The sequence below is a fragment of the Piliocolobus tephrosceles genome, chromosome 1 (assembly GCF_002776525.5).
Source record: "Piliocolobus tephrosceles isolate RC106 chromosome 1, ASM277652v3, whole genome shotgun sequence".
NCBI lineage: Eukaryota > Metazoa > Chordata > Mammalia > Primates > Cercopithecidae > Piliocolobus > Piliocolobus tephrosceles.
The window spans coordinates 73,495,670-73,520,603 of NC_045434.1; the positions used below are offsets into that span (position 1 = coordinate 73,495,670).

Consider the following 24,934-nt stretch of genomic DNA (forward strand, 5'->3'; position numbering starts at 1 on the left):
GTAAAAATTATCTTTGGTGTTAGATACGAATGATCAGCCAAACAAAATGTCTTAGTTGTTTGACTATTTAAAGATGTAATTTTTGAAAGTTCATTAATGGTGTGTATATGTGTGCACATAGAGTGAGAGAAAGAAAGAATAAGAATCAATGAAAGTTGCTGCTGTAGGGGAAAAAAGGATAATCTGTAAGTTAATGTTCAATTTACATTGTAATTATTTTTGGAGAGTCTACCTACATCCAGGTAAATGTGTGATCGTGAATGAACTGTCAGGAGTTTGAATCTCCACATGCACGTGCTGATGTTCAAAGTGCTCTACATTTCAATGGAAGGTCTGAAGCTCAGCCAGTACTTTCAGTTGTTAAACACTGGTATAACAATAATGTTCCATAGGGTTATGCATTATTAACCCTTTCACCAAAATACAAGTTCTTAACAAGCAGCTGTATTTCATCATGTGAATTTTACACAGATCTTGAATTCATTTGCTACTGTATTTCCCCCCTAAAACAAATGGAGAAATAAATGGGAAAATGGGTGCCTAAAATTTTCCTAAGGAATGTGTGTACAGATCATCTTAGATTTTCTCATTTGTTATACTAAGGCAAGCTCTTCTGCCACTTTTACTATATCTATACCAATAATAAACCCTTTGGTAGGCTAAAGAAATGTCAACTAAAGAACATATTTTCTTTTCTTCTTTGTCATCCTTAAGGGCCTGGAAAGGTAATCATCATCTTTATAAATTTCAAATGCTTTAAAAATTTATTTCCAATATTTTTGTATAAGGACACAATGCAGCAAACCTCCAAGTTTACATACAAATACAGAGATAAGAAGAGTCCCCAGCTCCTCTGTGTGATTCATTGGAATCATAGAATTTCAGGGACGGAAAAGAAGGTTATCAAAATCACTACTGATTCAAAACAAAAATGAATCTATGGTGATTGGTTGATTTTCTATGTTCTGAAATTACCAGATTAAATATTTAAGTATTCGTGTTTAAAAAAATAAAAAGCTCTTAATAGCCTATTGTGTGTGTGTGTATGTGTGTGTGTGTGTGTGTGTGTGTTTTATGCTTTTAGAAGAAAACCTCTAGACTAATGCTGCAGCTCCCGGAGGTACAGGCTTCAGAGCCCATGACCCCAGCAGCTCCCATGGCAGCCTGAGTTACAACTTCAAGCACGCTACTTTACAATGAGCTTTTTTTCCCCCTGCTTCAACTAATTGCACTCTCGTAAAGTGGCAAAATGTGAATCACTTAGTAACAAAATGGGCACCAGCTGCTATTGTCAGAGAATGGTGATGCTGAAGAAAGGGAAAGCAACCGAATGAAGTGTCATGTCAGAAATCAACGGTGCAACGTGTGATTTGAGAAAACATGACTACTTTACAGAGACAGGGTGTCATTATGGCATCACAGTAATACGATGCTTTGACAACTGCTGGGTCTAACATATCATCATTGCATTAAGGTACACTGGCTTAGTTGGAAAAAGAAGAGAAAGGATTTTTTCTTTTAATAGGAAATATCTTAAGGTCTGCCTGGTTAACCTAATGGAAGGAGATCATTAATTGTAAAGGAAGAATTGTGAATCCTGGTCCACACGCTCAGAAAGATAAAAACACATGGGCAACTTATGCACATATGCTTCTGTACAATTTTAAGGCCTGCTTTAACAAACATTGAGCCCTATCTAATAGAATGGATTTCTGTATATCAGGATCACAATGTCTTAGATTTAGTAATGCTGCTTCTTGATTCTTTGAACAAATAACTTGTGTATTTAGTCCAAAAGACTCTCTCTAGCTTACTCCATGAAGAACAAGAATAATAAAACAGCTGCCCTCAAAGCTGGTGCCTGAGTTGCTGACAAGAGATAGAGCTATGTAATGTGAAGATATGGAGCTAGCCCCCTAAAAAGAAAAATCAGAGCTGAAAGCTCTCCCAACTCTGTAAAAGGCTCTCTGCTGCAAGCAAAAAGGAAATTCAGTACAAGTAACCAAGACCTTCAACTCATTTCTGGCTGATCATTGAAATAAAAGTGTCCCATGCATTATAATTTCATACCTACTGACCAAACTCTTAACAGCAGGACCTCGCTGAAACCATATCTGCTTTTAGGGTTGTAGAGTTCAATGGTCCTTTCTTATTTAATTTTTTTCTAATATTAGGTTGGTCAACTATCCTGGTTTTAGCAGTAAAATCCCATGTCCTGGATACCCCTAAATCCCAAGTAAACCAGGATGGTTTGTCACTCAATCTGACATATAAAGATACCGATAGAATTCTATGTCTTCACTCCTGCGAAATCTAAGGGATTTGGAAATGGAGACAATTCATTCCTTGCAATGGAAGTCCAGAAAAATGGCAAGAGAAATGCACTAATAAAATCGACTAAACTAATGGGGACTAGGGGCGTTGTAAGTATGTATGTGGTGTAAGTGTCTGTGGACACAGCAGCATCCCATTTTACTATGCTATGCAAGCTGGAAGTGACTGCTGATTTCCTTAAGTCATCCAGACTATTTTAGATGTAGGAAATTGCAGTTGCTTCAATTTGTATTGCCAGGTGATTTCTTATGCTTCCTGGTTGATAAACTTTATTAATGGGAAAAGAAATGGTCCTGTGATATCACAATGTGTTGCACATTATGATTGTTGACAGTTTCTGTATTTAAGGATTCGATCTGATGCAGAGGCGCTTAGTAGTACAATTTATCCTTAGCTTGTTTTCTTGGGCCTATTTCAATCTGGGGGTGAGCATCTCTTGTTTATGGCTCTAAATACAGTAAGTGAGCTACTGACAAATCAATAAAACTGTTAAATGCATAATAATGCCGAGTAATTGCATACATGATGTTTTGCATAATTAACTGTCTGAGCTTTTCTTTAATATAATGGGCACTCGTGTAATATAGAGCAGTTATAAGTCTATAAAATATACACAGTTTATATGAACCATGATTCTGCTTAAAACTCTGGCTTATCATCTACATCGGCTTTGAAGGGAGAGCTCTCCTCCACTGCCAAGTCCAAATCAATTCTTATGACATTACTTTATAACTAACATGATATTTAACTGATGATGGCTATTAGCTATTATACAGATTGCATTCAAAAACGATAACAGTAGCGGGGAAATACCATTTAGTTTAAACAAACTTCTGCCATGTAATCAATATTATTGAGGCAAATTAAGTGTTTTAACAAGTGTGTATATTTGCCCTAATGCAGCTTAATTAACTATATCCTCACAACTGCTCAACTACATGACGCCAATGGATCCGAAGAGAGAATCTCGAAAACCTCCTAGACAGAAACGAAGATGCACAGCAGATGGAAAAACAAGCATTTTGTCTCTGATCCCTGAAAATATTTCTTACTTTACACAAGTTACTCTTCTGTGAACCAAAAGCCTAAAGATAGCAGGGCTTTCGAACAGTGTGCTACACTGAGCCATTTGCGCAGTAGATGTCCCAGTATTGACCAGGTCACTATGCCTAGGGTAGAGTCTAACGGCCCTAGGCAATGGGTGGGGACCACTACTAAAATGAAAGGTTTCTATGAGATTAAAAAAAAGAAAAAAGTACCCAAGATAAATCATTAAAATGAAGGTTACAATATATGCTGAATGTAACATTTATTCGGTATTAGAGATTTACTATGCCATGAGCAGACCTCCTCTGCAGTAAGCTTTCTAGGGGAAAGCAATAGTCTCCTACTTCTACAAATCTCTGGTCTTTCAAACAGAAATATGGATCAATAAAGTTTGCTTGTGTTCAGACAATTCTGTTTTCAAGCAGTCAAGGAGCTCACCGAAGAGAACTCGACACAACAGAAGGGGACTGACAGCTAAATGAAGACCTTCCCACAGCACCGCGCTAGAGAAGAAATAAACAGACATTCAACTCATAGAAAGTCTATGCACTGATCTTTACAAATTACAATTGAATATAGATGCTTTACTCACAGACACTCCAGCGATGGAGTTCACAAATCAAATCGAGGTCAATGAAAGCTCAGGCTTCCTGAATGTCCCTTTCCTATTCTCTGCTATACTGAAACAGGAAATGCAAATGCTATCAGAAGTTGATATAAGGATATGGAGATCATAGTATTGATGTCATTCTTTACTCATTAAGAAAATGTTTTGCAAAAGCAATTACAATGACCAATAAACCAGCTGCCTCCACAGACACAGGTCAGTTCACCAAGAGTGGAACTCTAAAAGGTACTCTGCAACTGAGTGAATCACAGTGTTGAGCAAATCTAAATGCTAGGAAATCATTGTTGAAATAAAGGTTGCTTCAAGCACATATGAAAATTTCTGTGTTGATGGAGATTTGCAGCACAATCAGAGATAATAAACTCCATCTGTTGGGTAGCAGTTAAACTATATTCATATTTTTACCTTAATAGCTTAGTCTGCAGTAGTTAACATCTGGATGTAAATGCAGCTGGTCTTGGGTGATCTATAGCAGAGGTGACATTATATTGTTGGTATCAGGTGTTGTCCAGCTGAAGCAGAAGAGTAGTGGGGAGGCAGGGAGGAGGGGAACTCAGCTAATTATTAATCCTAAAAATTCCTCCTCTATCCTCTTTTTAAATAACATTTCATTGAGCTAGTTACTTGAAGAGAAAGTAAAGCTAAAACACACAAGCCACTATTTGCAGGCAAGGGAAAATAACATATATCTGCACATATATTTAATTCAAGCCATAGAAATGACTAAGGATTTATTTTGTAGCATGACAATTTTTTTTTTTTTTAAAGGATTATTCAGCAGCAAGATAGCATTCAGTGAAGCCAGTAGAAGCCACTAAAAAGCCAAGAGTTCAAATCGGGATCTGCTTGTCATTCGTCACATTCAAAAGTCAAATACAAACATGCAGAGAAAAATTTCTTAATATAATTTGCCATTCTAAAAAGTCAGCTGAAAAAAAAGAACTATACCAGAGTCTCTGCTGCCTGCTTTTCTTCTCCTCTCCTTTCCCAGGGAGCCCTGACTTCTTGCAGTATTTGACAAGAGTACTAGACATAGGTTCTAGCTCTGGATCCAGGCACTGTGTAACTGGAGCCAAGTCATTGTACCACACTGACTCTCAGTTTTCTCATTTATAAAATGAGAGTATTTGCCTACATGCTTCTTAAAGAACTCTGGCCATTTTTAAAAACCATATATTCTACTCAAATAAAAAACACACTGGCTTGTGAGTCTGATTAGACCTTGAGAGCAAGGACTATTGCACCGAGGAGTACTCTTCAAACTCCCAAATTTTCATTTCCTTTGCTGCCACTGCACTGAGTCACCATTCAGGGGCATGTCAGGGCCCGTGTGTGTGTGTGTGTGTGTGTGTGTGTGTGTGTGTGTGTGTTGTGCATATGTCTGTGTGTGTGTTGCAAGAGAATAAGTAATGAAACAACTTGCTACATAACAATGAAACTGCAGCAACCACATTCATCTGAACACTCACTCCCAGTGGGCTACAAAAAGACAAACAGAAACGTTATCATTTTAGGGGAGCTGGGGAATGGGACTCTGGGTTTTTTCCTAGAAATGGTTCTCTTTTTGCTCATTACGTTTTTGGTGGGAGGTGTTGGCGGAAGGGCACTTCCCTGCAATCAGTGTCTAAGTGAATGTTTGTCCCAGTGTGTGACACCACGCTGTCAGCAAGCAGCGGGGAGCTGTTGAGTTGTTACTACATTTGATTTGACTGCCAGTAGGAAGCTTCATTTCTACCAACTGTTAGTTGCTCGCTCAAAGAATCTTCTCTTCATTTTTGGAGTGATTTTTTCCCTCTCTTCTATTTCCTGTTCCTTGATATGTTGGAAGCCCAAATGCCATGTGGATTTGTAAGAGGCAACCTTAGTACTTGGCCCCTAAGCTTGTCAGATCTGAGAATCTGGATGCAAGGGATCCATGCAGTTTGTTCAGTGTTCCTGGTCTCTCATTTAGCGTCTCCCACATCTGAAGATTGCATTTTAATTCGGAATCCCTAGACCACCCCAAGGTCAACACAGGCATGAAGTGGTTCTGCCACATTGTGGCCATGTCTTTCTACATGGTGGGATTTATTTTAGCCAACAGAACAGATATTTCTGCAGCCCTTACTAGGTGAAAATAAGTGTTGTCATTCACCTTTTTGTGAAATTTTGTTGAAATCAGTGCTAGTTTTGGTGATTGCTTCTGGCACTTTAAAAAACTTTTCTGATTTGGTAACTTTACTACATCATCTGAAAGTCTTTCTCCCTAAAAAATAATAACTTTGGTAATTAGGAGTCTCAAATAGTGCCTCTGACAACAACTTCTGATAATAAAAAGGATCTTTGGAAAAAAAATGAAAGAATATACATGAGTGAAAAGGGTGAGAAAAAAAGAAAAAATAATCCCTGAGAGATATAACGAAAATTCAGGCTGAATGAAAAAGTAATTAACACTAAAGAGCTAAAACTGTAATTAAGAAAAAATTTCATTAAGAGGAAGCAGGCAAGCCTGCTTTTCTACATATGACAAGGTGCTGTGTAAAAATAAAATAGAAGCAGGTTTCGGTGAGTGGAGCGGGAAAGCCATGTCTTTAACCAGATCAAATTCTCGAAATTGGCTGTCAAGACAGGATTGTTGTGATTTATACCCGTCTATCAAGTGCACGAACAAGAGACAGAGAGAACAGAGGCAAGCTGCTGTCGCTTCCATTCGCAAAGAACCTTTAATTTCCACAGCACCATCTGTTACCAAATCTAATTCACATTCCCCCTTAATCTGGTTTAGTTCCATAATACTAATTCTTCCCCAACCTTTATGAACACAAACCACACAAAAACAAAACAAAAATAAAACTACAAAAAACAAGGCTTTGGTTCTCAGTGAGTGAGAAATCGAATATTACAGAGTTAAGATGTTAAGGCTCTGGTGACGTATGTGAAGCAGGCTGTCTTCCATTAAAATGTATTCCTGGTAAGGGGATTTGTTTTCAGCCAATGAAGAGATATGAAATTGTTCATATTTGAGGTAAAAAAAAAAAAAAAAAGATGATATAAAAGTAGGCCGGGGACATGAAAGCAGAGGTTGTCATAAAATACAATTGTTGTCAAGTTTAGTCACTTTCAGAACTGGCTGTAAAATCACTTTGTCATTGCTTTCATATAGAGAAAAGCTGAAATTGTATTTTAGGTAAGGAAACTCAAGAGAGTGGTGTATATATTCAGAAAGAGTGGAGAAGGGTTGGGGAAAAAACCTAGGAGGAATAGAAATGGAAAACAATTACATATATCTTAAAATACAGAGATGCATATGGGTAAACACACATTCACTTCCCTCAATCTAAGATTCTATTAGCACATCCTTTTGATTCACCATTGCTTCTACTCTTAGCCAATATAATAACTGGCATTCGCAATAATGAGTCTGCAGAGCTATAAAATTAGAAAGTGCTTTCTATATCAGAGAAAGATTAAACTATGCTCAGTAAAGATTTAGTGTTAAATGTATTTTATTGCTTTCCAAGGCTGTGGAAATTTGTTATCTCTAAAGGCAATAGTACATAAAGATCCACAGGCATCCATTACAAAATGCAAAAAAGGTACCATGTGAATACTGGGGTGAGTTTTGATTACACATTTAGTCAACTGGCTCACTACCTAAGTTTTCTATGACCATTACAGTAATTATCATTCTGTTCTCTAACCCAGTATTATAGAACACTAGCTAGGTTACATAATATCATTCCCTCACTTTCAGAAATAACTGGAGAGACTGTGATGTAAAATTTATATTTATCACAGGTCTGATTATCACCCATAAATATATTTTATAGAGAAGACGTTAACATGTAAAGTCCATGGCTGGACTTTGTAGTATCTTAACACATTTTTTAAAAATCTAAAATGTTGGGATTTTTTGGATTTTTAAAAATTTGGATTTCAACTATTAGATGTAACAAAAGCCTGATTTTTAAGAGATATGGGAGATTATGAAAGAAGATAAACTGTTTTATAACACTGAAACAAACAAAAAACTTGAGACCTGAATAAATATGCCTACACACACAAACATATTATCTATACAGTCCCTATAAAAACATCAATGGATGTCATAAACAAATGTAACTGATTAAAGATTATACAGATGAAAAAATATAAGGCAACACTCTTAAGATTTTCATTATTCAATAAGGAATATGCTAATTCTGACATCCCTAAATTATAACATGTATTCCATAATTTTTAGAGTTTCTATTTCAGTTCCAAATTAAAGAAAATTTTCGGTTCTTCACACACATAAGAGAGGCTAAAATTCATAAGACTGACAGCAATAAATGCTGAGGAAGATAAGCAGCAACTGAAAATCACATATGTTGCTGGGAGGGTATAAAATGACACAACCTCATCAGAAAAAAAAAAAATGTTTGGAAGTTTCTAATAAAGTTAAAAGGACACCATATCACAGCATTTCCACTCCTGGATATTCACTACAAGTGAAAACATATCTCCACAAAAAGAACTGCTTAGGAATGTGTATCATCACAGCTTTATTTATAATATTAGCCCTAAGCTGAAAACAAATCATATGTCCATCACTGATGAACAAATAAACAAATTATGAAATATCTACCTGTGTGTGTGTATGTGTGTGTGTGTGTGTTTTCATGTGTGTGTGCGCTCAAAGGAATCCCAGTCAAAGATAAAAAGAAATGAACTGTGATAAATGCAATCACATCGCTAGATCTTAAAAACATCCTGGCCAAGTAAAACAAGCTAGATGCAAAAGTATACATACTGTAAAATTCTGTGATGTTCCAGAACAAGGAAAACTAATCATCATAAGAGAAATCACAGTGGTTTTTCTGGAGCAAGGAGTGGGGATTGCCTAGAGAGGAACATAGGGAAGCTGGTGGTTTTATGAATTATATGGGTCATATTTGTCAAACCTCATCTAACTGCACAGAAAATATGTCTGGTTGTAAATTGTATCTAAAAGGTAATCTAAACAAAATTTTAAACCATGGGTTAAACATAATAGCTATGCATTACCAGAAGTTTTCCTTGATTCCTATGCTCTGTACCAGATCATAAATAACCAGATATTCTTTTATCAGTGCCTACTTCCACCTCTCATTTACATGCAATGGACTAGGGAAGTGAGAGGACTTATTGAAGGACTCCCAGAATTACAGGCACAACCCAATTCAAACTCCAGATTTCCATCTCTTAGGCCAGCTCTTTTCTTAACTAAGGCCTGCGGTAAAAAATATTTCACTGACTTGAATGGTAAAATGTTTTTCATATTCTGTTTTTAAAAACTTATAAAATCCTTGTAACTGTAAACATAACATAAATGCATTCATGTGTATATTTTGGAAGAAAAGAAAGCTAACCTGCCTTCATTCGCCATTTTCTTCCCTCAAAATATGTCCAATAATAAAATGGCTTTAGGAAATCTGCAATGTGTGAGTAGTCATAATGTGTCAGTGTAAGTCAGTCAAGGTAGGCTTAAACATTTTCTTTGTTTGGTTTGGTTTGGCTTTTGTAATAAGGAAGTAGATGCTATAGAGTATAGAATAAAGAAAAATGTAGAATTTAGGAAGTAGAAATAAGAAAAAGAGGATAGTCATTTGATTTTTTAAAATACGGTTAAGCTAAAAGTATATACACACAAAGTAGAACGTATTAGGGAGAAAAATACCACATATAAAACCTGAGTAGGTAAAATGATACATTTCAAAAGAAATACATAATTTCTAAGAGGCTACCAGGTAAGAAAACTTGCATAGCAACTGGAATAAATTGAAAAATTATTTCATCACCAATTTGCCAAATGCTTCTGATGTAGTAACACCTAGATGACTTTCCTTAGCAGGAAAGGAAATAAATCATAGGGCTCATTTCTTGCCTTTAACTCTCACACACAAAGGTTATAGCATTTAGTATTAAGGAGAAACAACATAATTATACAGCTAATTCATGTTTTCCTGAAAAGGGGTTTCTGTAGAATAATAAAACTGTGTGTATCCCTGAAGACAAATCTGGCCAAGTTCACCATCCATCCCTTTCAATGGCTCCACACATGCTACAGGATACCAAGTCTCTTAATCCGAGTGTCCAGACCCGGGCCTTCCCTGAGCTGACCCGGCCTTTCCCTTCAACCTCAGCCTTGTATCTTAAACCATCATGCATCGTGTAACAACATGTCAGTCAACAACAGGTCACAAATACGACACTGGTCTTGTAAAATTATAATGGAGCTGAAAAATTCCTATCACCTAGTGACGTCATAGTGCAATGTATTACTCACATGTTTTTGGTGATGCTGGTGTAAACAAACACATTGCACTGCCAGTCATATAAAAGTATAGCGCATACAATTATGTACAACATGTTGTACTGATAATGATAATAGATGACTACATTACTGGTTTATGTATTTAGTATACTTTTTAACCATTATTTTAGAGTGTACTCCTTCTACTTACGAAAAAAAAAAAAAAAACAAAGTTACTTGTAAAACAGCCTCAGGCAGGTCCTTCAGGAGGTATTTCAGGAGAACGCATTGTTGTCATAGGAGATGACAGCTTCATGCATGCCACTGCCCCGAAGACCTTCCAGTGGGACTCAATTTGGAGGTGGAAAACAGTGATATGGATACTCCTGACCCTGTGTAGGCCTAGGCAAGTGAGTGTGTGTGTCTATATTTTAACAAAAGAGTTTAACAAGTAAAAAAAAATCTAAAAAATAGAAAAAACCTTATAGAGTAAGAATATAAAGAAAAAAAGGTACAGCTGTACAGCATGTTTGTGTTCAAAGCTAAGTATTATGATGAAAAGAGTCAAAAAGTTGTTTAACATTTTAGCAGTTTATATAAAGTTAAAAAGTTACAGTAAGCTATGGCTAATTTATTATTGAACAAAGAAAATTTTTAAATAAATGTACTGTCACCTAAGTGTAGAGTGTTTATAAAGTCTACAGTAGGATACAGTAATGTCCCAGGCCTTCACATTCACTCACCATTTACTCACTGACTCACCCAGGGCAATTTCCAGCCCTGTAAGTTCCAGTCATGCTCAGTGTCTTCTACAAGTATACCATTTTTTATCCTTTATACTCTATCTTTACTGTACCTTACGTTTAGATACACAAATACTTACTATTATGTAACAATTGCCTACATTATTCAGCACAGAAACATGCTGTACACATTTGTAGCCTCTAGGTTATATGACATAGCCTAGGTGTGTAGTGGGCTATATGATCTAGGTTGGCGTAAATACACTCTAGGATGTTCACGTAAGGAAACTGTCTAACAAAAAATTTCCCAGAACATATCCTCGTTGATAAGTAACACATGGTTGTATACATGCAATGCTTAACACTTTGTAAGTCCACATGCTAATCAGCTTTTCACACTGCTTTTCCTTCTCTCTGGAATTCAACTTTCTTACCCTTGGTTCCACTTTCTGCACAATTTCCATTCATCAGTAAAAGTACAATTGGGTTATTATTTCCTCAGCAAGTCTTTCCTGACACTCCTTCCTTTAGGCTCATAATACTATGAGCCTATTTCTATAATTACAGTTAACATCTTTTTGTGTGTGTATAATTAAAAAAAACTAGAGATGGCATCTTGTGACGTTGGCCAGGTTAGTCTTGAACTCCTGGCCTCAAGCAATCCTCTTGCCTTGGCCTCCCAAAGTGCTAGGATTAGAGGCATGAGTCACCACACCCAACTTTAACATCCTTTTTAATGTGTAGTTATCCCTCAGTATCCATGGGGGATTCATTCCAGGACCTCCCCTCAGATACCAAAGTCTACAGTTGCTCAAGTCCCACATACAAATTGATGTAATATTTGCATATAACCTGTGGACATCTTCCTATATACTTTAAATCATCTGGATTATTTGTAATAGCATATATAATGTAAATGCCATGTAAATAGTCATTATACTGTATTGTTTAGAGAATAATGACAATAAAAAAGATCTGTACATGTTCAGTACAGATAAAACCATACTTTTTTTCTGAAATTTTTTATCTGCAGTTGGTCAAATCCACAGATGCAGAACCCACAGACATGGAGAAATGATTGTACATACTTACATTTCCATCCTTCCACTATGAATTAACTGTTTCACATTTCTATTTAACCCTGTTCCTGGGTTGTTGAGTAAATGAACAAACCATGAATTCACACACACAAAAAGTTGTGGACTTTAAATGTTGGATCATACATTTCCTAAATAAAAGTGTTGTTTATACAATCTCAAGAATCTGTGAAATAAAACATGAAGCATAGAAAAACTATTTTATGAAAGACAAAACAAAACAAAACCCAAAAACCTACTGGGTGAAGTAGTATAATAAGATTTTTAATTGGAAGGCCTGGTTTTGAGTTCACCAGCATTGTCATTTGCTAAAGGTAAACTCTAACATGGTATCTACAAGCCTTGGTTACTAAAGCTGTTAAATGGAAGGTATATCTCATTGTGAATTTTAACAAGATTAAATAAAATTTATTTCCATTGAATCAGAAGGATATCAGTGAGTAAGAAAGAAAAATGCCATTTTAGGGTGAAGGAGGATGACCCCAAAAGTGAGAAAGTAGGGAATAGTCTCAGAGAATGTGGGAGGGGGTGGTTCTGAAGTATACTGTAGGGGATATGGAATCAGAACTGGGTTCAGAAGCCCATTGAGGCCAGATTGCAGAAGGTTTGAAATATCATACTACCTAGATTAGATGTCACTTTGTAGGTAATGGGAAGCTACTGAAGGTAACTAAGGAGAAAAGAGAAATCAGTCAATTTGTGTTTCTTTTTTCTTTTTCTTTTCTTTTCTTTTATTTCTTTTGATATATAGTCTCACTCTGTCACCCAGGCTGGAGTGCAGTGGCATGATCAGACCTTACAGAAGCCTCTTGACCTTCTGGGCTAAAGTGATCCTCCAGCCTCAGCCCCGAGTAGCAGGGATTACAGGTGTGTGCCACCACACCTGGCTAATTTTCTTTGTTGTTAATACAGACAGAATTTCGCCATATTGCTCAGGCTGGTCTTGAACTCCTGGACTCAAGCAACCCACCCGCTCGGTCTCCCAGAGTGTTGGGATTACAGGCGTGAGCCACTGCACCTGGCCCAATTTTTGTTTCTGTTAAACACTGTTTTGGCTCCAGCATTGTCCATATATTCACTCATTCATTCCTATCATGTTTTAGGCCTATAACTTGGTAAACAAAACAGACCACATCTTTGAACTCAGTGTTTACAGCCCAACTATGAAGCTATTATTATATTATCTTCATTTATCACGAAGATAAATCATGAGGAAAAGTCCTGAACTAAGATGGTGGGAAAGAGAATGAAAAGAAAGGAGATGAATATTATGGGAATCATCAGAGGAGGTTTTTGCACTCCTATTGTTCTACAAATAATATATAATAATTAGTCAAGCTACAATTTCTTTGACAAAGTACAATTTTTAATATATAATATAAAAACAAATTAATGCTTTATCATGGAACTGATCATTTTCTTGAACTGTGGTAGTGATTACAAAAATCTCACATGTGATAAAATTATATAGAACTAAACACACACACACACACACACACACAAATGAATATGAGTAAAACTGGTGCCATCTGAAAAGTTCACAAACTAAAATAAACACACACACACACACAAATGAATATAAGTAAAATTGGTGCAATCTGAAAAGTTCACAAACTGCAATTCCCTGATTGTAATATTATGCTATAGTGATGCAAATAGTTACAACTGAAGGAAACTGGGTAAACAGGATTCTCCGTATGATTTCATACAACTTCATGTGAGTCCATAATTATCTCAAAATAAAAAGGTTTTTAAATTAACATTTTCCTTGAGGGCTAGACTATAAATCATATTTGACTTTGTATCCCCAGTACTTCATGTTATGCTGAGTTCATGTCAGCTACTTAATAAATGTGTCACTTAAGAGATGTTTGTTGAATAAGTAAATGAATGAATTACAAAGCATCACATCAAGTAAACACATCATTTCTGTTTACTAATGCTATGAACCTGATCTCTTGAGTTTCTATGTCTGAAATATATGTTTATGACATTAATTTAAATAATAGAGTCATGAGTATCTGATTCTAGATACCATGAAGTCAAGATCATGAAGATTTCACCAGTATGAAAAGGTGGTTAGCATGGGACTTACAAAGTGTTAAACATTGCATGTACACAGCCATGTGTTATTTATCAACGAGGATATGTTCTGGGAAATTTATTGCTAGGCGATTTCCTTATGAGAACATCCTTGAGTGTATTGACACCAACCTAGATGGTTGAAGATGCTGGCATAGATGCTTGGATGGTTCTCTCTTCTGCCACCACATCTCACAGTGTATGGTGACTTCTCAAAATAATGTTCTTAAGAAATACTGATATATTTTTATATGTCCCAAAAAGGTATACAGAAAGTTTGTTCTTTTTCTTTTCTCTGCTATGGCAGGGGAAAATATTACAACCCTACTAGTTCTCAAGACAACATTGTAAGATGAGTGTTATCTCCATTTTACAGATGAGGAAAGAAGGCTGTGGTAGAACCAGAACCAAACTTGAATTTCTGTTAAAATCCTTCACTCTGCACTACAAAATGCTGTACCATAGCGATTTAATATCAATATTTTATAACAGTCAATTTAATATGTCAACTGTAGACAGACCTATATTTAACACTTTAATCTTCTAAAGATTTTTTTATTCTTTAATTTTCTTAAACAACTGTATACTCAGTAAGTGCCATGATGTACCTGTCTTGACTATTTGACCACAAAATAACAAAACTGTGACCAAATTAAAATAAAAACAAAAAAGGTAACTTAGTCCTTCTTAAATGCCCAGTAACAAAGAATAATAGTGTTGAAAAGTCAAAATTACAGAGCAACTTAAAAAATACTAAGATTATTTATATCATAGTTACTCCTTAATTGGTACAGAAATAGAGTCTTCTAATAAGGAGAAGCTGACTTATTTCACACCATGGAAAACTGGAGCTAGATATTAGGTAGAACTTCCTGGCCATATATTTGCTGTCATTAACTGTATCAAAATGTATAATTAATATAAATTAATTAACTCACTGTGCCTCAGTTATCTGTTAAATAAAAAGGGATACTAACACCTATCTTATCTAATGTACAGGAATGTTGAGACTCACAAGATAAAACAGGTATCAAATCTTTTGAAAAGCTTAAAGCATTATGCAAAAATAAAGTACTACTACAAATCTGTAGAACAAAGTATCTCTTTTTTTTTTTTTTTTAAGACAGAGTCTCGCTCTGTTGCCCAGGCTAGAGTGCAGTGGTATGATCCTAGCTCACTGCAACATACACCTCCCGGGTTCAAGCGATTCTCATGCCTCAGCCTCCTGAGCAGCTGGGACTACAGGCAAGTACCACCACATCTGGCTAATTTTTGTATTTTTAGTAGAGATAGGGTTTCTCCATGTTGGCCAGGCTGATCTCTAACTCCTGACCTCAGGTGATCCACCCGCCTTGGCCTCCCAAAGTGCTGGGATTACAGGCGTGAGCCACTGCACCCAGCCCAAAATATCATTTTTAATTTTTGGAATAATCAAGTATTAAAATCTGCATCTGATTTCGTAATATAAATCCAAACTTACCTTGAATACTCACAAAAAGTTATTCAATTTTTGAGACTTGTTGTGATTTGTATTTGTTTAAGCACTTTTAGTAATGCAATCTGAGTTTTACCAATCTTTCATCAATTTACACAATATTATACCAAATGATTTCCTTAATTCTCAGTACCTGAGATCAAGAGGTTATGCTAGGTGTTTATAGCAACAGCTTTAATTTAGCCAATTCACAGAGCTTTTGAGAGTATCTTCGAAGTGCAAGGCATGGTGCTGGCTGTGATAATGAGGTCTTTTTCCAAAGGAAAACGTGGTGAATTTCAGGGAAGGTCAAAATAGCCATGCTAAGAATTAAGGTTGTGTGGAAGTTATGCAAGAAACTAATGAGGTTAGGGCCCTCCATCAGATTCCACGTGGATAACAATTTAACACAGGTTGGGGGAAAATGTGGAGGCAACTTCTAAAACTGCTTAGCTACATTCAACCATCTTAGCCGCTAACCACAAGGAAAATAAGACAAGATAGTGTGAAACCTATCTGTCACTGCTTCCGGAAATAAAAATGACTCCTGTGAATAAAGGCATAGTCTCAACCAAGAGCCATGGAAACTTCTCTGTGGAGTCACTTTAACAACCTACAGTATTAAGAGTTCTCAGTCTCAGTAGCTGCTGGCCACACCCTAGAGGTTTAAGCCCCTGTCCCCTCCGTTTGCCCCTAAGATGTGGACAATTCATCTGTCGAGTTTCCAGAAGGGAACTAGATACGGCGGGGATATTTATTGTTCTTATCCAAAGCTCAGTAGGAATTATTGAGGGAAAACAGGGAAAGGAAAAATTAGTGCAATCCATCTTATGAAACACTTGGCCAATGTTAACATATTAGCTAACTAGTTAGATATATAAGATTGCAAGTTTCGGCTGGGCGCGGTGGCTCAGACCTGTAATCCCGGCACTTTGGGAGGCCGAGGCGGGTGGATCACGAGGTCAGGAGATTGAGACCATCCTGGCTAACATGGTGAAACCCCGTGTATACTAAAAATACAAAAAAAAAAAAAAAAAAAAATTAGCCAGGCGTGGTGGGGGAACCTGTAGTCCCAGCTACTCGGGAGGCTAAGACAGGAGAATGTCATGAACCCAGGAGGCGGAGCTTGCAGTGAGCCGAGATCTCACAACTTCACTCCAGCCTGGGCGACTGAGCAAGACTCAGTCTCAAAAAAAAAAAAAAAAAAAAAAAAAAAAATGCAAGTTTCCTCGTGGAGTACATATGTCCCTGTGCAAACTCTACTCATAACTAAGTCTCTTTTTTTAAATGGGAAAATCACAAAATAAACAGTAAGTGATGGTCAGTATAGAGGCATTAACCTTACAGATTTAAAAAAACAATATGATGGTGGATAGTAAGAAATAAACTTAGGGGGTGTCAGAGAAATAAATGGAAATGAAGTAAGGAGTTTGGTTTCATCACTTAAGAAGCCTCTATTGAAGAGATGCCTCTCTCCAATGTCTAAGGAACCAAAGCATCTGTGACTCAGGGAACTGAATTCAGGAAAAACAATCTCTTGAAAAACGGCAACTTCTATCCTAGCCTAGACTCACATGTACATATTTCTCCCCACTCTCCAAATTTTGGCTGATGGATTAGCCAGTTCAGGTAATAATGCTGACTGATGTTGTGAACTTTATTCATTCATGTATCTTTCTATCCCTGGAATCTCACGAGGCTGAGGGCTGCGTGCCAAGGCCATCGCCAGCGCATACATAAGGTCATCTGCTTATTTACCTGCATTGCTGTATCAAATATGCTGTCACATTTGAACTACAGAACTACTAAAATATCTGCCACAAGGAAACAAATAATGATAGCCAAATGATGGTGTGTGATTGGTTGACTGTACGGAATACAGGGGGTTGTTATCTAGTAGTTTTATTAAATATGAAAACAAAAGATTTATATTATGGGTGATAAGGGCAAGAATGCTGTAAAAGTGAGAAAATATGGCAACAGTGTGCTGTACATCACCAATGGGATAATTCTTTATCTAAAAAGTTGGCATTCTTAGACTTCCAACATGCAGTGCATGAAATTCATATATTCAAAGGAGACATCATAATAACCTGCCGGCTGGTGGTGATGGATATGTTTTTAATCCAAATGACCACAATCTTCAGTCTACCTGTCATGGAGGGCCAGAAAAAATTGGAATTTTCCTTTCATAACTCTTGATGTTGAAAGAGGAAAAACCTGGAAGAATGATAAGTGGCTCATTCCAATGGACAAATGGACAAGGAACTGAGAGAATGGGTGTGAATAAAAGTCATTCTTTCTTAACTAATGCCATTTTCACTTGTTACACTGAAAAAAAAAAAAGTGGAGCGAGGGATGATTTCTGCCCCCTTCATGTCTAAAATGCAGTTCAAACTGCAACAAAAGCTGGAAAACCTTCAACACCATGTGAGTTAATTTACAAATTACCTCTTGCTGAAAAAGTCAGGAAGAGGCTGGCATAATATTTGTCTATTAACTAAAACTTATTGTACAAACACAGCAAGAAGAGTGACGCTGTAGAGCTTTATTGACTAGAAAGCCTTGCCTATGGATTTCCTCCTTTGAGGTTTAAAGGAATTCCTATTTCTCATTTACAGTCTATCAGAAAAGGTATATGACCTGCATTTTTAAATTTATATAAATCCACTCAGTCAATCAGTCTGGGCTGAAATTTAATGGATGTATCAGTCATCGTCGGTCTGGGGAGAGAGAACGAAGCACCAACATCTACTACCTCATCTCTGCTGCCTCTATTATACTCCCCGCCCCCCGCACCTTTTCTTTAACCTCACTAGCTTAGATAGACCTCGTTTAACTATTAAGTGGGGAGTCTTGCAAAGTTGTTGTTTTTAAAGAGAGAAGTCTGAGTAAAAATGAATTGATGGAAATATAGGAAGACTCTAGCTATTTTCGCTTTTCAAAAACTTCATTTTTCCACCTGTGTCATGGCAATATTATCACATATTCAGCAAATATACAGTAGCAAGATGTTTCCGTGACAAATTAATTACTTTCTAAGCATTTTATCAGATAAATAAAAAATCACCACAGGATGATAAAATCAGCTCATTCAGTTGATTTAACCTGTCCTTCAAGAAACTCACCTGAAATAGATTAAGGACCACCTCTCAGGCACACACGTACACAAACACTCACACTTACACATTCATTTGCTGAATCTTAAACATATAAGCTGGACTCTCATACTACTGGTAACAAGGCTCATAAAGGCCTCCTAACATCAGAGCCAGGTAGTACTGTTTACTGGATTAGTATGGAAGATGGTATTCCCATGAATCTCAAAAGATAGGAGAAACTGAAGATGAGAACCTCTTCAAATATCTTTAATCTCAGTGTAATCTGCTAGAGTCTATACTTTCTCCCTTAGCACCTTAGTAGGTGACTTTTAGTTTTATTTTGACATTTCCTTTAATATCAGAAAATGCTACATTTTTATAGTCCTATTCTTACCCTAACACTCTAGGCAGAGAAGAAACCAGTGAGTGGCTAGGTTTCTGTCTTTACTTTGCTTTCCCCTTAGCTAATTTCAGAAAGTGAATCCAGCAATTATAAGTAGTGTGAGGCTGATAAGGAGTCACACATGCAAGAGAAATAGGTTCAATTCAAGCTTCCCTGACTAATCCTTATTATGACTCATTTCGACTTCAGAATTTGTCGGTTGAGGTAAGAAGCTAATTTGGCTTTGAGAAGTAAAATCTCAGTTTTTTACTTTCCTTCTAGTGCTATTAACAACCCCATTATTAAGAGCAAGTTTGTGGAGTTTGGGGGGGGGGGGCATGAAATATTTATTGAGTGCCTGCTCTTGCCAAGCATTTTTTGCATACTATTTTATGAGATCGCCAGACTTAACATCCTGTAAGCAGTAGCATAAATTTCTCTGGTTTTCCAACTCATAGTCTGCACCATACTATCTTGCTTCCCAAAATGAAGTGCATTATTTTTAAAACCTGCATCCAATATCATCCTTACTCTATGACCCTGAGATTAACAGTCTGACATTCTGTGAGATCCTGTCAGGAAATGGTAGCAGAAAGGACCTGATAGATTTCTCTTAACTGCTTCATTCCTTTATGCACAGATGCTGCTCCTTCTGTTTGCACTCATCAGCAGACCTGTATCCTCTCTTGCCATGGGTTCTCTCCTGCAAATACAACTAGGTTTTAATCTATATGTTTTAAGAAAACAAAGGAATCTGGCATTATGCCTGGACCAGCTGTGACATCCCAAAACAAAAGATCACCAGGCCATGCTGACTGTCTTCAGTGCTTAAGTAAATACCACCCTATTTATTAGCCTTGCTTTTGGGAAACCCCAAATGGTCACCTTACCTCCTGACTTATGAATCCATAAAAATGCCCATGATTTATTATTGCATCCCCCTTCTTCCCTATGAATGGGATAATGAAGTTCTTTATGAGAGGCTATTAAGAAGCAGCATGGATGCTACTATTTGCTACTTATCCCATATAATTAATAACACCATAACTGCTATTAGAGAGCAGTATTTAAAGTAGCCAGACTACCATAAATATGGCTGATTTGACTAAACTGTCAATGGCAAATTTCAGGAAGAACCACTAAAAGGAGATTTACTTTTGAAATAAATATTACAAAAAGGCTTTTATTCACATTTATTTTATTTATGTTTTGGTTCTAATGAAATCACTAGACTCACCAATTTACTAGATAATTATAAAGTCTGAATTCTTAAAAGCAAGTAGTTATCACTAATTAATTTTCTTCTGGGTGTCTCCTTGACAAATTATAGTATCTCCCTTTTAAAATTTCTTACATATAGGTAGGCCATAGCTTTCTTTAAAAGGTGACATTCATGCCTTTAAAAACACCTTGGATGAAAATGCTGATCAAATAAAAATAAAACTAACACCCAGATTATAGATTCTCCAGTCTTATAAGAGAGGGTTAAGAAAGAAATCTGTAAAAGGCTAAAAAGAGATGTTCGTAGCCAGTAGGCTGTGTTCATTTACTAAGTTTCAGTTCCCATTTCATGAAAATAAACACACTCTAGACTTCCCCTGATGAAACAAATATATTTTCATGTGATCTTAGGATAAAGTAAGTTATTAGATATTACAGGCAAGCCGGGTGTGGTGGCTCACACCTGTAATCCCAGCACTTTGGGAGGCCGAGATGGGTGGATCACTTGAGGTCAGGAGCTCAAGACCAGCCTGGCCAACATGGCAAAACCCTGTCTTTACTAAAAATACAAAAAATAAAAAATAAAAACTAGCCGTGCATGGTGGCGCATGCCTGTAATCCCCACTACTCAGGAGACTGAGGAAGCAGAATCGCTTGAACCCAGGAAGTGGAGGTTGCAGTGAGCTGAGATCACGCCACTGCATTCCAGCCTGGGAAACAGAGCAAGACTCTGCCTCAAAAAAAAAAAAAAAAAAGATATTGTAGGCAAAGTTGACCCAAGCACATGAGTTGGTGAAATCATGTACATGTGAATTATTCTAGTCCTGTCCATATTAGATCAGAGAAGTTCTAATACCCTAACATCAGGAAAAAAAGGAGAGAAAAGAGTGCTCAGGAGGATTCTTGCCAGTATGCCTTAAATTTTAAAAAATAATAATAAATGAGCACCATGAGTTGTGGTGAATACAAACCAATCAAAGCAATAAGAAAACAGCTTACCTATTCTTGTACAGATGCAGTTAAAAGATTTTTTAAACATTTAATTACTTTGTTTATCTAAGGAGCCTCAAGATATCTATAGATGTTCCCTGAAGTTGTCAAATAAATACTGAGCCAACTGCTGTTCTTGCAGTTAACCAACCACTAATGTGCAGGGGTGTTCAAGCTTTTGGCTTCCCTGGGTCACATAGGAAGAAGAATTGTCTTGGGCCACATATGAAATACACTAATACTATGATAACTGATGAGCTTTAAAAAAAAATCACAAGAAAAATCTCATAATGTTTTAAGAAAGTTTACGCGTTTGTGTTGGGTCACACTCAAAGTCATCCTGGGCCATATGTTGGAAAAGCTTGATAAAGGTTACCTTTAATTAAGTTTTGTCTCTGTCAACTTTGTCCTTCTTTGCCTGTCTAGAGTAGCAAACAGTGTTCCAGTGACTCTGTGAGAAATAGCCTGCTTTTCAGGAAAAGATAGTTTAAGAATAAGTGAAGGTCTTTGTTACTAATTCTGTATAAATGTAATTTATTTATTTATTTATTTATTTATTTATTTATTTATTTATTTATTTTTGCTTTTTGTTTTAACTGCAAAGAAAAAATAGACAATGGCTTTTTTTAATGGTATGTTTTCAAAGCTAGATAGATGTGTGTGTGTGTGTGTGTGTGTGTGCGTGTGTGTGTGTGTGTGTGTGCAGGAGTGGGATTGTTGTTGAATGTGGGGGTGGGAAGAGAGAGAGCTGGGATGTCAAAGGAGGAAGTATAGGGCCAAAAAAGAACGGGTGAGTGGGAGATAAACTTCAGTCTTGCCTAACTCACCTGAATTTTATTGACGGACCTTAAATTTTACAGAGTTGCTTGATGTAAGGAAAATATTTCCTTTTATTTGGTGCTGGAAAATGGTTTTAAATGCAGATAAAAAGGAATCAATCACCTCAAAGACTTTTTGGGAAAAAAAACTGGGTATAAATAAATTTTCTTAAAGTAAAAAGTATTAAAAAAATATAAAAAGGATTACTGGTTACCTTTTGAGTTAGCAGTGTGATTCATTTTGATGTATGTTCTGTTCCCCATATAGACACTGCTTATTTAAATGAAGGCTAGCACTTCACTGACTCAAAAAAAGCAGATCTTTTAAATTTACTTTGGAACTGAATTTAGTCAAGTGGGATGCTGTTAACTAACCCTAAACATCTAGTAAATTTGGCCGGGTGCGGTGGCTCACGCTTGTAATCCCAACACTTTGGAAGGCCGAGGCGGGTGGATCACCTGAGGTCAGGAGTTCAAGACCAACCTGGCCAACATGATGAAACCCCATCTCTACTAAAAGTACAAAAAAATTAGCTGGGCATGGTGGTGGGCACCTATAATCCCAGTTAGCTGGGAGACTGAGGCAGGAGAATCGTTTGAACCCAGGAGGCAGAGATTGTAGTGAGCGGAGATTGTGCCGTTGCACTCCAGCCTGGGCAACAACAGCAAACCTCTGTCTCTCTCCAAAATAAAAGAAGAAGGAAAAAAGATCTAGTAAATTCTAAAGTGCAAAACATCACATGCCTTTCTGTATATATGGAGCCAGAGGAAATATTAAAAAACAAATTCTCTTTTCATGACTTTATCATAGGTACTCAGTTAACAAATAAGATAAAATAAGATATAATCACTAGATATGATATATAATATTATCCATATGTATATGTCTGTGTTAATCTATAATGTAAAAATGGGAGGAGTAGGTTTTTTAAATCGTAATTTAAATAAAACCCCCTACCTACAGCCCCAAATGACACTATGTTCTGAATGATTTTGAGGAAGAATAATAGGAAAATTTGTTTCAAGTCTGGAAGCTACCAATTCCATTCACAGTTCTAAACTTTGATTTACAATTCATAATCATGTTCATAAAAATTAGCTTGTCCTAGACCACAATGACACTACCGCTTTGTAAACTTATCTTGTTAGATACAAAATGATACCAGTAAGTCTTTAAAAAACAGTATGTTTAAACTTTCCTAATTGCAACAGTGTCTATTTCCGTATAAATGACTTGTTTGACTGTAGTTTACAATTGCTTTAAGTATTTCTTTTTTGGGCTAATCAAGTAGGTACCTGTCCATGTGGTTTATTGAGGCACAAAACATACAGTTATATAGAGAATTACATGTTTGAAGACTTTCATTTAATAGTTAGTATATATTAATGTTTATGCAAAATTCAAAACAATGCTTTGTACATGGTAGCTAACTAAAATATTCTGAATGGCCACATAAATGAGCATAATTGACATATCAATTATTTTATAATTTTCTATATCTAGGAAGGAATAAAAAGACACAATCTGCGTAAATTATTCACTAAAAAGTCAAATGTGTTATCCCCATTTTAAAACATCTGTTTCCAAAAGGACACACTGTTGTTTTATTTTGCTAAATCAATACCCAAAAATACTACTTTTCATCAGTTACACTTACGTTGAAAATCCCAAAGATTCCCTACCTAGAATTGCCCATATTTGAAGTGCAAAACAGGCTGAGCACTATCTAAATCTAGATAAAACTCATTGGTTTGTAATCTGCACAATGATCTATACATCTAAATCTATATGCAAATTGAATGCTTTCATGCATTAAAGCATTCCAAAGCATCCAGGACCAAGGGAGCAGCAGGTTCTTTCAGATCCTTCCCCTGTTACTCTTCTTCTTTCCTTCTATTTATTTATACTAGCTACCTAAATAATTCACACTGCCTGCTTTTCAGCCCGAATGTTCCTCAGAAGAGGCCTACAATGAGCTATTGCAGTCACCAGATGGACTCATGAATGCAGCAGGTGGGGCAGATGGCAAGGCGCCCTGTCTGATGCTGCCTGCCTGGGCATGGACTGCCTTTTCCTTCCAGGTACATTATCATCATCCTAACACTGAGCGGTGTGTAGTTTGGGGGTGGGGTGGAAGTGGGACACTGGCAAATCCTTTACATGCAATACTAGAGAAATCATAAATTACCAGCTGCCCTCTTCCTCCTCGTCCCCCACCCCCAGCAACCCCTGATGTTTCATGTTGTTGCTTTGTTAGTGAGTTTGTCTTTTTTAAGACTATGGTGAAGGTTTCTGAAGCATTCTGGCACTATACATGAAGAATGCATCCATTTTAAACATTCCACTTCAGGTTTAAAAAGTGAAGAGAATTCAAAGGGAGTGATATGGGAAAACTCAGAAACATTACGGTGGGCGAGGGGATGATAAAGCATGTTCACAAATATTTTGCAAAAATTAACCCACAAACAAAGCAAAAACATAGGTGAGGTGACTCAGCTCATGTCTGCAGTGCTTACATAAAGGTCCTTTGCATATATGGAGTGGAAAAGATAAAAACCATATGTTTACAGCCTTTTGATGTTGCAGAAAATGCTGGCTGTGCCCATGTTGCAATAGTTCTTTGTCTCATATTTCTGGTGTCATTTCTAAAACTGTGGCATTTCCCTTCCAAAGTTTGTAATCCTATAATACTACAACACACACACACAAAATGCATTGCAATATCACTTGCAATTGGAAACTTACAACAACGTGATGCCAAGC

General features: G+C 36.6%; 1 protein-coding gene across 11 annotated transcripts in view; it reads right to left on the reverse strand.

Annotated features, from left to right (window-relative positions):
- The window catches only part of ESRRG (estrogen related receptor gamma), a 597,265-nt gene that overhangs the window by 184,271 nt on the left and 388,060 nt on the right, over positions 1-24,934 (reverse strand). The window lies entirely within an intron of this gene.